Here is a 14,209-nt window from a genome sequence, read left to right on the forward strand (position 1 = left end):
GCTTCTCCTACGGAGGCAAAGAGTAACGACCCTTCCTCCCAAAAGTTGTCGGCGTTAAAAATCGCTAAAGGAAACACGCACGTGGTCAGTCCGATTAGATGATGGCATTACGCGGCTGCTCACTCTCACAGTTTTGGTGTTTCTCTCGGGGGTGGCCAGCCGACCATGACAGATCTTTGTGTTTGAACACTTGGGATGGCTTCAATATTTGGCGATATTAAAACCTTATTTTGCTTTGAAAAAAATGCCATTCATTGATACGACTCGTGGGAATCCGATTATCGGAAATACTTCGGCTTCTCCCCTGAAAATAGAAGAGATGTTTTGAACGCGTGCGACTTTTTAAGATAAAATACATATTCATGACATTGTGGCTTCGAAGAAGCTTCTCCCAAAACGGGCACCATAAATCTGGACAAATAAGCTCTTTGGTATACAAATAGCCAAGGCAAAGACAGTGAAACGGAACTGTTTATAGACCAGAATCAAATATCACAACAAGATGATAATCACCTGGACAACATATTCCGTTGGCGGCACAAAAAAATACACAAAACGTCGATTGATGTCATTCAAAGTTAACATTCAACAAAAATAACCTTGTTTTCGATTTTCCTAGAATCGAACGGCCCAATAAAGCTTATTACTATTATTTATTCTATTAACTATAGCTTTTCGCCATGCTTTATAACACGATTCTATCCAATTTTTCCCACTCCACAAATCGAATTTAATGCAGTCAAGAAGATTCGGAACAAAATGAACAAACTTCCGAACCATGTATACCACCACCAGAGTCAAAAATTCGGATATCTCCACACATATACAACCGACATGATCCGACACAAGTGGCCCGTCTGCAAGGCCGGTAAATGGAGATGATGATGATGAACGCGGAATGAACTTCCGAACCACTAATTTCTTTTTTCCTAATGGACAAATCAGAATGAATGGGAGGGAGGATGACAGACGAAAACGAAGACGATAACGGCGCGTCGATCAATTTATTGCCCCCAAGACGATGAAGTTCGCCCCATCAGCGAGAAGGACAAAATTCGGTAGTGTGTGGTGTGGTGATGTGTGTTCAAGCGGCATGACCGGACAGACATCGTGCCATCGCCGCTATGTCGGGTAGCGGTGGGTTATGTGGAGGATTTTTAAAGATTGTATTCCTTTGAAAATTTAAAAAAAAACGATTTTTTAGAGAATCAAGAATATGATCATGGAAGAATTTTCCGAAATTCATATCATTTACCGTATTATAGCCATTTAAGAGACGCGGAATCTGATCTAGTTGAGCTAGTTTGTTTTTGTGAAATCATATTCTGTGCGAAAGAGAAACCTCAAATATTCATAATATGGATGCCAAAGTTGGTAATTTTCCAGTAGCTCATTTATGCTCACTTCAAGATTCACTAAGGTCACCCGTACATATTCCATATTAGATTTACATATACATATTAGTTGTGGACTTTTTCGATCTGAACTGTACTCAATCTTGAAATATATCAAACTAACTAATAAGAGTGAATTTGAACTGTGATTATCGTATTCAGATGTATTGTCACTTTCGAACTGCTATCTGCACTTACCCCAAACCTGGTAAATAGAATTACTACCCATGTTTTCATTTAATCGCTTCTCAAATTCATCTTACGGGCTGTCCGCATACCAAGTGGACAACTTTAGGGGGGTAAAGGTTACGAAAATGTCCACAATTGTCCACGGTGGGGGGGGGGTAGCGGTATAAAGTCTGCTTCATTTAATATTGGAACAAATTCTTTTGCTCATTGTGGCGCTCCTAGTGGACGGATTTGGAAAAAAAATTTACCCACGTGTCGGGAAATTCATTACCTTTCACCATGTATTTATGTCATAACACCAAACGATAGCATTTTGTAAACAACCGCCATGGAAGCCGAACGGAGAGATAAAATTTTGCACAGTTTTCTTGAAAATCCATTGTTGTCGGCATCTAAGCTAGCTAAACAGCTTAAAATGCCCAGAAATACCGTATGGCGTGTTATCAAGCAGTACAAGGAAACATTGACGACGGCTCGGAAGCCGCATTCGAAGCGTCGGAGTGGAACTGTCGACCGGAAACTGCGTGGGAAAGTCATCAAGGCCGTCAAGAGGAATCCCAATCTTTCAGACCGCGATTTGGCCAATAAGTTCCAGGCCGCTCACAGTACGGTGCGACGAATTCGTCTCCGGGAAGGAATAAGGTCATTCCGAGCCAAATCGGACGCTGAAGCAGAACAATGTGGCCAGAATCCGTGCCCGAAAGCTGTACGACCAAGTGCTGACCAAGTTCGACGGATGTATTCTGATGGACGATGAGACCTACGTGAAGGTGGACTTTGGGCAAATCCCAGGTCAAAAATTTTATTTGGCGACGGCTCGGATGTACCTGCAAAATTTAAGTTCGTGTTTGCGGATAAATTCGCCCGCAAGTACATGATTTGGCAGGGAATATGCAGTTGTGGACAGAAAACCAAAGTATTTCTAACTGACAAGACAATGACATCAGAAGTCTACAAAAAAGAGTGCCTACAATCACGAAGCGGAGGCTTAAGGCAAAGGGAAAACTTGTTAGGAACATGACTCAAATGAAGAACTGGTGGAATCAAATCGCCAAAACGGTGGACGAAAAGGGTGTGCGCCGCCTAATGTGCCGTATTACGGGAAAAGTACGAGAATTTCTTCGAAACAGCAATGAATAATTTTTTAAATTTTTTTTATGAAAGAGTAAAGAAAATGCTACATTTGTATGAAAAACAAATTATGAATTCGTTAATAAATGACTGAACTACACGCAATTGTTTGTGTTCCAATATTAAATGAACTTTAGTCAATGTCTACGTGGATACGCGAAATAAATATTTGAGAAAAAAACAATCACATCTATATTTAAAAATCAACGAAATCTGTTTTTCATTTTCAAAAATTTTCAATCTTTCATATCATGCTTGTTCTGCGTATTTGACAACAAAAAGTTTGAGCTACCTGATGTGAACACAATGGTAGAATTCGTGGTTTTTGAAGATGCTTAAAATAAAATTACTACGGAAGTAAATAATCTAGCAATTTGGTGTTAGAGAACTAATCATAAAGCATTTTGTGAACATTTATCATATTGATCAAGAGCTTCTTGATACCAAATATTCTATGCACAGTGTTGGAAAGAAAAAGTAAACAGCATTACGCAGAATATTTTTTCATGATTTTTTTTTTTGGAAGATGAATGTGTTTCTTACAATGGAAAGGATGTAAACAAGTCATTGTTTGTATTCATTTTCAAATTTACAAAAAACTCTAACTCATTGGATTTTTTCATCCAGTGTTGTGCATAGATGCTCTATGGGGTTGGGGTCTGGGGACTGGGATGGTCACTCAAGCATTTTAATCTCTTTGGACTGAAAATAGCGCACCTTCAAGGTGTGCTTGCGATCATTGTCCTGTTGGAAGATATAGCTTTTATATTCATTTTCCTGAGTGACGGCTTCAAGTTTTCCTCCAAGACATTGACATAAGACTCAGCAGTCTTTTATACATCGATCTTGACGAGATTGTCCACCCACTTCCAAGAAAAACAACCCCTCACAAAAAACGATTCTCCACCGTGTTTAACTGTTGCTTGAGTAGGCTGGATAGCTCAGATTTCAGGCTGTCATTTCTTTGTGTTTTTTTAACCTCAAGTTTACACTAATCGGTCCAAACAACCTTCTTCCAAAAGTCAGCATGACTGGAGCTCCTGGTCGTGGACCATCATCATTCTCCTTGAACTGTTTTGCTCAAGTTATGATGTCAGAGGATTTTCTTCATTTCAAAATAAATAATGCAAAATACATACTCTAGTTGCAAGTCATTACTGTGTACCAAAATTGTATAAAATGTTAACTCTTTGCGGTCGTATGCAATTTGGACATGGGTGCCGTACTGGTTGGAATTATTTTTACTTGAAAGAGCAGTGATGCATAATTTGTATGATAATGAAAGATAAACAAGATTTTTGATTTCGTTGTGAACTTTAGATGTGTATCTACTGAGTAATGTGTTTTAAAATGCTGTTTTTATATAAAATTATAGAAAAAAAATATAATAAAATTAAATAAATTATATATTATATATTCTAAAACTCTCGTTCGTGTGCCATCTTTCGACACAGTCTCTCAAAATAAGGTCCTGATTTTTGACTACAGTTCTGCACGGTAAAAAAGGATTGGTGGCTGAGAACAGACATAGGAACGCGAAGATTTAATTTATCACTTGCATTACTTTTTCCAAAAATGTACACTTTCGCGAGGAATTGAAATTTGAGCAATTTCAAAAAAATAATACATTACGTGCCACTTGTTTACAAAATCAACAACAAATTTCGCACGAATTATAACAAGTTTATAATTCGTAGGTCATTCTTAGTTTCCAATCAATCCAAACAACGTATTCGGCCAAGCTACGGCATGTGGAAATTTGAATCTCGCTCCACGCAGATTTAGCTGCTCGTTTAAGCTCAATAAAACTCGCATACTGCCTATTCTTCGGCAGTTCTATTCTTCGTGCGGTCAATCTACATAAGTTATCGATTGGGGTGAGAACTGGTAAAAAAGCAGGGTAGTCCAGAATCGAAGCCCCAGTCCTATAAATCATGTAAAGGACTTCCGACTTTAATGAAATGAGGCTTTATTCTGTTGGAATAACACGGTGGTTTCGATGCAAAAACGGCAGCAAAAATGATTCAAGAATAGTTCCTTGAACTCCTATTGACATTCTTTGTTTTAAAGAGGCTTTAAACTGTTCAGTTCATTCGCCTCTAAATCATTGAACTTCTAATTTCTTATTCGCGTGAGTGGAAAAGTCATTTGAAACAGTCCCTTCTGAGAGACAAATTCTAACACTAAATAAATTTGAAATAGAATAAGGGTGCAATCGAGGTGTTTACTTGGTAATTTTTAATAAAAAATATTCAGGAATGTCCACGTGGACAACAGTGGGAGAGGGTCTGGTCAATGTCCACGCTTGTCCACGGAGGAGGAGGGGGGAGTCTAAAATAAAGGAGTTTAAAGGTTCTAAACCCGCATGAACTGAAAAGTTTAAAGCCTCTTTAAAACAAAGAATGTCAATAGGAGTTAAAGAAGTATTCCTGAATCATTTGCTGCCGTTTTTTGCATCGAAACCACCGTGCTATTCCAACAGAATAAAGCATCATTCCAAAAAAGTCAGAAGTCTTTTACATGGTTTATATGACTGGGGCATCTGGGCATTCTGGAGCTGCTTTTTTACCAGTTCCAACCCCAATCGATAACTTATGTAGATTGATCGCACGAAGAATAGAAGAATAGAACTGCCGAAGATTAGGCAGTATGTGTGTTTCATTGAGCTGAAACGAGCAGCTACCTCCGCGTGGAGCGAGATTCAAATTTCCACATGCCGTAGCTTGGCCGAATACGTTGTTTGGATAGATTTGAAACTAAGGATGGCCTACGAATTATAAAGTTGTTGTAATTCGTGCGAAACTTGTTGTTAATTTTGTAAAGAAGTGACAATTTTTAAAAAATTTTCAAATTGCTCGAATTTTAATTCCTCAATTCCTTTGTTTTGGAAGAAGATTGTTTGGACCGATTAGAGTAAGTTTGAGGTTAAAAGACACAAAGAAATGACAGCCTAAAGTCTGAGATATCCAGCCTACTCAAGCAACAGCAAGCAAGTGGAGGATCACTGCTTGTGTGGGGCTGTTTACTTGGAAAGGGGTGGACAATCTCGTCAAGATCGATGTAAAGAAGGCTGTTGAGTCCTAAGTCAATGTCTTGGAGGAGAACTTAAAGCCGTCACTCAGGAAAATGAATGTTAAAGGCTATATTTTCCAACAGGACACTGATCCCAAGCACACCTTGAAGGTTGCGGAACGCTATTTTCAGTTCAAAAACATGAAAATGCTTGAGTGGACATCGCAGTCCCCAGACCCCAACTCCATTGAATATCTATACACGATACTGGATGAAAAAAATCCAATTAATTGGAGCTTTATATAAATTTGAAAATGAATACAAACAATGGCTTGTTTACTTCCTTTCGATTGTAAGAAATACGTTCATTTCCAAAAACAAAATCATGAAAAAGTATTTTGCGTGATGCTGTTTACTTTTTTCTTTCTAACACTGTACATAGGATATTTGGTAGCTTATCGAGAAGCTCTTGATCAACATGATAAATCTTCACAAACTGCTTTGTGATTAGTTCTCTGACACCAAATTGCTAGATTATTCACTTCCGTAGCAATTTCATTTTAAGCATCTTCAAAAACCACGAATTCTACCATTGTGTTCACACTGACAACTATTTGAAAAACATCAGGCAGCTCAACCTTTTTATTGTTGAATATCCGGAACAAGCATGAAGGAAAGTTTGAAAGTTCTTGAAAACGAAAAACAGATTATATAGATGTGATTGTTTTTTTCTCAAATATTTATTTCACGTATCCACGTCGACATTGGCTATACCCCTACCCTCCACACCGTGGACAATCGTGGACATCGTAGCGTCCAACTTTTTGAAGTACGATGTAACTGCGTCACGAATTTCTTCAGTGTTATCGAATCGTTGACCGCCGAACGCCTGTTTCATCACCGGGAATAAGTGAAAGTCGCTAGGGGCGAGGTCTGGTTAGTAAGGAGGAGGCTCGAACACAGTCCATTTGAATTTTTTTCAATTGCTCTTTAGTTACGCGAGCAGAATGGGGCCGCGCATTATCGTGGATGAGGAACACTCCCTTCATCAATAAACCTGGCCTTTTGTTCTTAATCGCGGTTCTTAATCGGTCCAAAACTTCACAATAGTACGGCGATGAAACAGGCGTTCGGCGGTCAACGATTCGATAACACTGTAGAAATTCGTGACGCAGTTACATCGTACTTCAAAAAGTTGGACGCTACGCACTACGCGCTTGGAATAGAAAAACTCGTGCCACGCTATGAAAAATGCCCCGAACGTTACGGCGATTATGTAGAAAAATAGAAAATAAAACGTAGATTACGAAAAGCACCTTGTTTTTTGTTAGGACAAAAAACTAACTTTATTTTTCCGCGATTTCTGAGGCATTGAAACTTATTTTTTGAACGACCCTCGTACAGGATAACTTCGATATAACGTACATTTTACTTTCAAAATTGTACGTTGTATGAAATTGTACGTTATACCGAAGCATTATAAAGAACTCAGAAACGTAGCTTATATTACTTTATTGTATTGCATTTTGAGTAAGGTCAATGAATAAATTCAACTAGAAGATGAAGCCAGCCTTTCTCATGATGTTTTCCTTCGTATTGTTGATTAAACTTTAATTCATTTAGAAATCGGATTCACAAAACAGTTGTATTTCGGGATTGGTCAAAGATACAAAACAAGCTTAGTATCAAAATACAGATAATTTATTGTTCTTTCAGAAAAAAAATATTCAAAAAATTTGTCCTTTGGACTTACGTACGTTATATCGAAGTTCCCCTGTATATGGGTGATAAGATTGAACTTAAAAACAAAACAAACTTTTTCGTGAAACATTCCCAAAGCCAACCCACGCTGTGCCGTATCCTTATTAATTCCGATCACCACAGAACAGAACCACGCTGAATAACCTCCACCACTTTATTTTCCCCTATCAGCCAGAGGGGAATTAATAAGAAGGCCGCCCCGATGCCGCAACTGTTGATGGATGATGGAAGGAGAAATGCGGGAAGAAATGTGAAGTCGTCAAAACGTTCAATTTGAACTACCTTGAACTCGAATTTTGAGCCAGAGAGAGAGAGAGAGATGATGGGATGGTTTGTGTGTTGCAGTGGGGCCCGCTCGAATATATGTGTATTACTACCGCCGCACTTCGAATGCTGCGTTCCGAAAAAGTGGGGTTGGGTTGCGTGAAGTGTTTGCGATGTATTGATATATATTTATAAATATACGCGCGACGGTTCGAAGCACACACCAGTTTCCTAACTCTCGCGTGCTAAGAAGAGCTCCGAAGAGAACACCAACATTCGAGAATGTTTTCGTCTGCTTATCGTGTGTTGCGGCGCGATTGGCGATGGGAACTCTATCGCGGAGGAAGGAAAACACCTGATAACTTTTGCATTCGTATTCTGTCGACTTGCCGAATGGCCTAAGCTGGAAACTTCAACTCTTGCAAATTGCAACTCCGAATGATTTTGACTATTTTTTGCTTTAAAAGCTTAATGTCTTTTTCATTTTCATTTTTGTATAACTCACAAAGCGAAGGGGAAGGCTAGCAAGAAATCTCCTCGATGTCGCTGACCCAATCGTGTTCAGACGCAGCACAGCAGAGATCTTTGCTCCCGTCTTCTTGGCTGCATGTAAAACCCAGAATGGGAAGACGAAGTGCAACAAGCCAGCAGCAGCAATAAATATCGTGTCAAAACCATGTGCATGGAAGGACAACCACAGCAGCGGCGGCTGCATTTTGAAGAACAACAGCCGCGCATCGGTTGCGGGACAAAGGCATGAAGCAACAGCTGCAGCTCAAACGTGCGAAGTTCAACGACTCCTGTCGCAGCTTCGAACAGATTCTACTTTGTTGATCCGCTCAATCTCACTCTGTCAAAAGGGGGAAGTAGTAATGCGTGGTTTGATCGCACCCCTAGCGCAGCTAAGTCACGCACGTACTTAAAAACTGGTGCTACTTTATTTTTATTACTCATCACTTCCTGTGGATGAAGGCGGCTCCTGGTGTAAAGATACGCCACTTAAGCATGGTGTCATATGTCCAATTCCCAATCGCTTAAAATCTCTATCGTGTCTCCTACAATCTCCGACGACACATAATGCGCTAACAATGAAACATAACATGAACGAGACGCGCGCGTCCCTAAAAATAAATTGCCCCTTCGAGTTGTGTGTAGTAATTTCCGTGTACAGGAAAACTAAATTTAAATCTGCACGTCGTCGCCATCAACGACACACAGTTGTCGTTGTCGCATCTTGTCGCTCTACAATGGAAGCAACTGTTCGACATTTGTTGGTCGAAAGACGCGGGAGGATTACCGAGAATAATACGGAAAGGTAACGCTTGGGGAGACCATGCCCCCACCGGTGGTGGATTCATTCAATGGAAAAAAGTATGGGGGAAATCCCACCATTGGGGTGGATGCAGCCGGAAAAATTTGCTTGCTCTGTCTGTATTTTTTTTTCTTTTGAAATAGAAGCTTTGTCACGTTAAATTTGGGAGCGGAGCCAGTGATTGGGAGCAGCTGGGGATTGTAGAAGTTTGAGTGATTGATTAGTCGTACAAATCATACAAATTAAGATTCGATTTTTTAATCCTTCAATTCTATGGTAAGAATTTTTCAGTAACACCTTCGTAACAAGAAGGAGAATCATAAAATGTATTTTTTATATTAAAACATCACATTAACACACAGTGTTCGGTAGATACATATCTCAATTTCACGCAAAAAAAAATTGTTTATATTTCATAATACTACACGTCATGCGCCATTGTTCTTTCAAGTTAAATCAATTCCGATCAGTTCTACATTTTTGAAATTTCGAATTCCAATCTTAACATATTAAGGACCGCACGTTTTGGGGCAAACTTGAACGCTTCATTTGTTCGGATTCCACGAATGAGATCGTTTCCTTCGATGTGGATGAGACGAAGGCGAGGCTTCGTTAGGCCTCGTTAGATTCTTGGGAAACCAAGGATTTACCCTTCAAGTGTAGAAAACACTGGTTATTTCGTGATCCATCCGTAACAGACGGAACGCGAAACACGAGAAATCGAGAAAGCGGTCCGCAAAGTGTTAAATCCTTATTTTTTTAAATTTTTACGTTTTTTTATTTTTAATTTTGAAATTTTATGTTCTTTGAATCCTAGAATTTTTAATTTTCATTTTAAGAATTTTTTTTTTCGTATTTTTAGTATGTTTTGGATTTGTCAATTTTTTATTTGTTCTTCTTATTGAATGGCGTTAACGTTCCCTGTGGAACTTTTGCCGTCCCAACGTATGCATTAACTAGCGTCATTTATTAATACGTAGGTGAGATTTCTTAAGCCAAATAACATGTCTTGAATGTATTCCGATGGGCAAGCTCTAGAATACGCGTGACCACAGTGCCGGTCGAAGGAAATTTCTTTGAATAAAAATCCCCCGGCCAGAACGGGAATCGAACCCGAACACCCGGCATGATAATGTGAGACGCTAACCACTCGCCCACAGGTGCACTATATTTATTTTATATTTGTTATTTGTGTTGTGAAATTATTTTATATTTGTTCTAAACTCTAAATTTTTCAATTTTAAATTTATTTGTTTTTTTGTTTGTCTATTTATTCAGAAACGAACTACTGGCCCACGAGGCTGATGTTTCTCTAATAAAGTAATGATTTCAAATTTTCAGTTATTGAATTTCTCAATTTCACAATTTTTAACTTCTCAATTTGCGAATTTATCAATCCACCAACTTATCAATTTACCATTTTTGACGTAGAACTTTCATTAAGGGTGCCAAATCAGAAAACATGTCACGTTTTTATGAAATAAAGTTAACGTTAATAACTATTTTTGCCGCGAACGGATTTTGGCGATTTACGTACCAAACAAATCGGAAATTCGCTAAGATTTGTTTGATATGCTATACATTACAATCCCATAGTCTGTATATGGTTTAAATTGATGAAAATTGGAGGCATTCCCATTTCCTCATATATTTGTTGTGTCCATTTGTGTGCTTTCCCGAACAGAGAAAGGAAAAGAAGAATAACAAAGGGGAATTTTTGCCTAGAGTATAAACAGTGGATCTCGCTGAGGCAAACTTTCATTCTTCGTGAGGAAATCGACTGAACAACATCGTTGCTGGGCGAGCTGGACGGCGAGGGATCGAATGCCTTTCTCAAGGCAATGGGGGTGGAGGATTAATATGATGGATAAAGTAAAGTTTTCCAAGGGCCTTTTTGAAGGTTAGAGACGAATGAACTGAAGATGTTTAAAGTCTCAAGCATGGAAGGATGGCAAACTTTCAGTATGGTTCTTTATTCAAAGCAATGAATATCGCTTGTTCTTCCTTGATTTGCGTCATCACATGTCTTTGTTTTTTTCAATGCTTCTATTTTTTCTGGTTTTGTGAATTCCTAAATATTTGAATTTTCTAAATATAGAAGTCTTGACTCTTTGAATTTTGGATTTAAAAAATTTGATTGTTTTTCATTTTTTATTTTTTCAAATTTTTTGTTTTATTCTGTCACTTTGTCTGTTTATCTCTTTTTTCACGTTGTCCCTTTTTCACTTTGTCATGTTGTCACTTTGTCATGTTGTCACTTTATCACTTTATCACTTTATCACTTTGTCAATTTGTAAATTTGCCATTTTTTTTATTTCTCAACATTTATTTTTTCCATTTTTAATTAAATATTTGATTTTCTTTATGACGAAGTTCATGCCAACTCGTCTTAGAAGTTCGCAGGATCATCTCAGACAGCAATGAAACGTTGTGGGCGTAAAGACAGGGGTCATTTAAGCACCTTAAATCTTCAAAAAAGAATTAGACTCTTTTTGAAAAGGGGCAACACATTTTTCACATTTTTTTAACAAAAACTTTTTCATGTTTTATTATCTTTAGTTTCTGGAATAAGAGGCATTTTTGAATGAAGACTCCTGAAAAAATAATGTTTTACTCTGAACATTTGTATGTGTAAATTCCGCGTTTGACATGTTCTTCACATGTTTCTAAATAGAAAAAAAGTTTCCAGAACATGTAAATCGCGATAATTTATGCATAAAAATGTTACGAGTTAAACATTGATAATAATTTTTCAAAGAACACATGAGAAAGTTGTTGTCAGAACAACTTTTTCCCTGCATAGGTGGGCACCATACATCTTCCGACTGACTATCAATTTTTTCAGAATTTAAAAAACACATGTTTTCGAGAATAATAAATTTTAACTTTCAAAGTATTTTTTTTTTGAATGAAATTTTTTTTCAAACATTTATGCACTATTTTTTAATGAAAACCTGAATAATTTCCTACATTTCATTCTATGACGAACATTTTGTAGATCTGATAGTTTCCAAATTAAAGATTTTCGAATGAAAGTTGATAGTTGACAAAAAATATATCAGAGCTACAAAACTTTAGTCAAAGAATGAAATATATTAAATTATTTATGTTTTCATGAACAACTTTTCACAAAAAAAATTTAAAATTTTTTCTTTAGAATTAAAATTCATTATACTCTTTTCTTTTCTGAAAATTCTATAAAAATAGTTATGAATAGCCCATATAATTTCCAACAACCCATGCATCGGAAGATGGGCATTTTTACAGGAAAAAAGTTTTTCGAACAACAACTCTTTCACGTTTTTCTTCGAAAAATTACTATCCATGTTTAATTCGTAAAATTTTCATGCATCAATTATTGCGATTTACATGCTCTGCAAACTTCTTTTTTCTATTTGGAAACATGTAAAAAAATAACATGTCAAACGCGAAGATTTACACACAAAAATGTTACGAGTAAAATATTATTTTTTCAGGAGTCTCCACACAAAAATTACTTATATTCCAAAAACAAATTAGGATTAGTTGTAATTTTTTCAAACAAACCATGAAAATGTGTTATTAGAAACACTTTTTCCCCGTATAAGTGTCCTTTTTCGATGTATGGAGGAATTGTTGAAAATTGTATTTTTATTTTTTGAGAATTTGAAAAATTTGTTTTTTCGTCAATTGTTTCGTCGATTTCATTTTTTTAAAATTGGAATTATTTAATTGTTTTAAATTTTAAAATTTTTATATTTGTCAAGTCATTAATTTGCAAAATTATCAAATTTTGGCTTTTTTGTGTTAATTTTTTTCAAATCATTAATTTTCTTCTTTTTCTCATTTTCTCTTAAATTTTTTATGTTTTAATTTTAAATTTTTCTATTTTTTTTGTTCTAAATTTCTAAACGTTTATTTTTTTAAATTACAATTTTCATTAATACTTTACTCAATACAAAAATTTCAAGAATAGAAAGGTTCATAACCTTTAAATTTTTGAATTTTTTTTATTTTTGAAGTGCAAAATTCTGAACAGTAAAATTATAAACTTAAAAAAGTGTATAATTTTTTGAATTTGCAATTTCACAATTTTGAAGTTTCAATATTCTAAATTCTTAATTTTCAAACTTTGATTTTCTTCCCAATTTTCTGTTTTTTTTTTCAATTTTCTGTCTTAAAAATTTCCTATAAAAGTTTTCAATTTTACGATTTCAACTTTCTAACTTTCCATTTTTTGGTCTTCAATTCTCTGTAAAAAAAACTCAGTTTTCGAGAAAAAATATAAAAAATATGGCGCCCTCTATTCCGCAGCCATGTAAACTATGAAAACAAATACAATCAATAATTACGAAGATAATTAAATAAAGTAATAGTGAATAATAAATGACCACTTAATTTTCTTTAATTTGATATATCGATCATCTAAACTGTTCCAGTACTTAAAAAGTCATGAATTTTTGAAAAAAAAATCATTTTGGAAAAAAAGAAGACAACATAAAGTTTTCGGACCATCCTAAAATAAAAATAAACCATAAAAAAAAATTAAAAACGGATCTTATTTTTTGTAAGCAACAACATGGAATGACATGGAGTTTTACAATACATTCGTCTCTGGGTCTTGAGAAAGGCCCTTGGGGACAACATAAGCTAAATTCCTCTTCATGTCTTGAAAACGGCAGAAAATTCATTCCTGCTCGACGCCCGCCGGCAAACGAACTCGATGATCACCAAACGGGAAGCATCATGTCAGTGAACGATTTCCAGAAAATATCGTCACGGAGCCCGATTGTGTTGTCTGTGTTTGGGAATACCTACCGTGCTGCAAAAATGTATGCGACATCATGTGGGTTTTAACAAAAAAAATTTCAACTTAACTCCTAGGCGTATATTTTTGCCATAATGATGTATTTGGAAAAAATGTTGAAAATTATAAGCAAATTCATAAAATTTCATGAACATGGCGGTATAACACGACAAACATTAAAAGTGCCTACTTACTATAAAAAGACAATAAATTATAAATCTTTTTTTAAATATCTCGAGAATGGCTGTATTTAGAAGGAGATTCATTTTGTATTCAGAAGGAGAACACAAATTTCTGCATTACTCGAGAAATGATCAAGCAAATGAAACGAAATTTGGCATGTTGAGGTTTTAAGGTTCA

General features: G+C 36.2%; 1 protein-coding gene across 10 annotated transcripts in view; it reads left to right on the forward strand.

Annotated features, from left to right (window-relative positions):
* Positions 1-14,209, forward strand: part of LOC129764418 (ribosomal protein S6 kinase beta-2) — a 122,444-nt gene that overhangs the window by 65,248 nt on the left and 42,987 nt on the right. The window lies entirely within an intron of this gene.

This window comes from Toxorhynchites rutilus, chromosome 2 (genome assembly GCF_029784135.1).
Source record: "Toxorhynchites rutilus septentrionalis strain SRP chromosome 2, ASM2978413v1, whole genome shotgun sequence".
Lineage (NCBI taxonomy): Eukaryota > Metazoa > Arthropoda > Insecta > Diptera > Culicidae > Toxorhynchites > Toxorhynchites rutilus.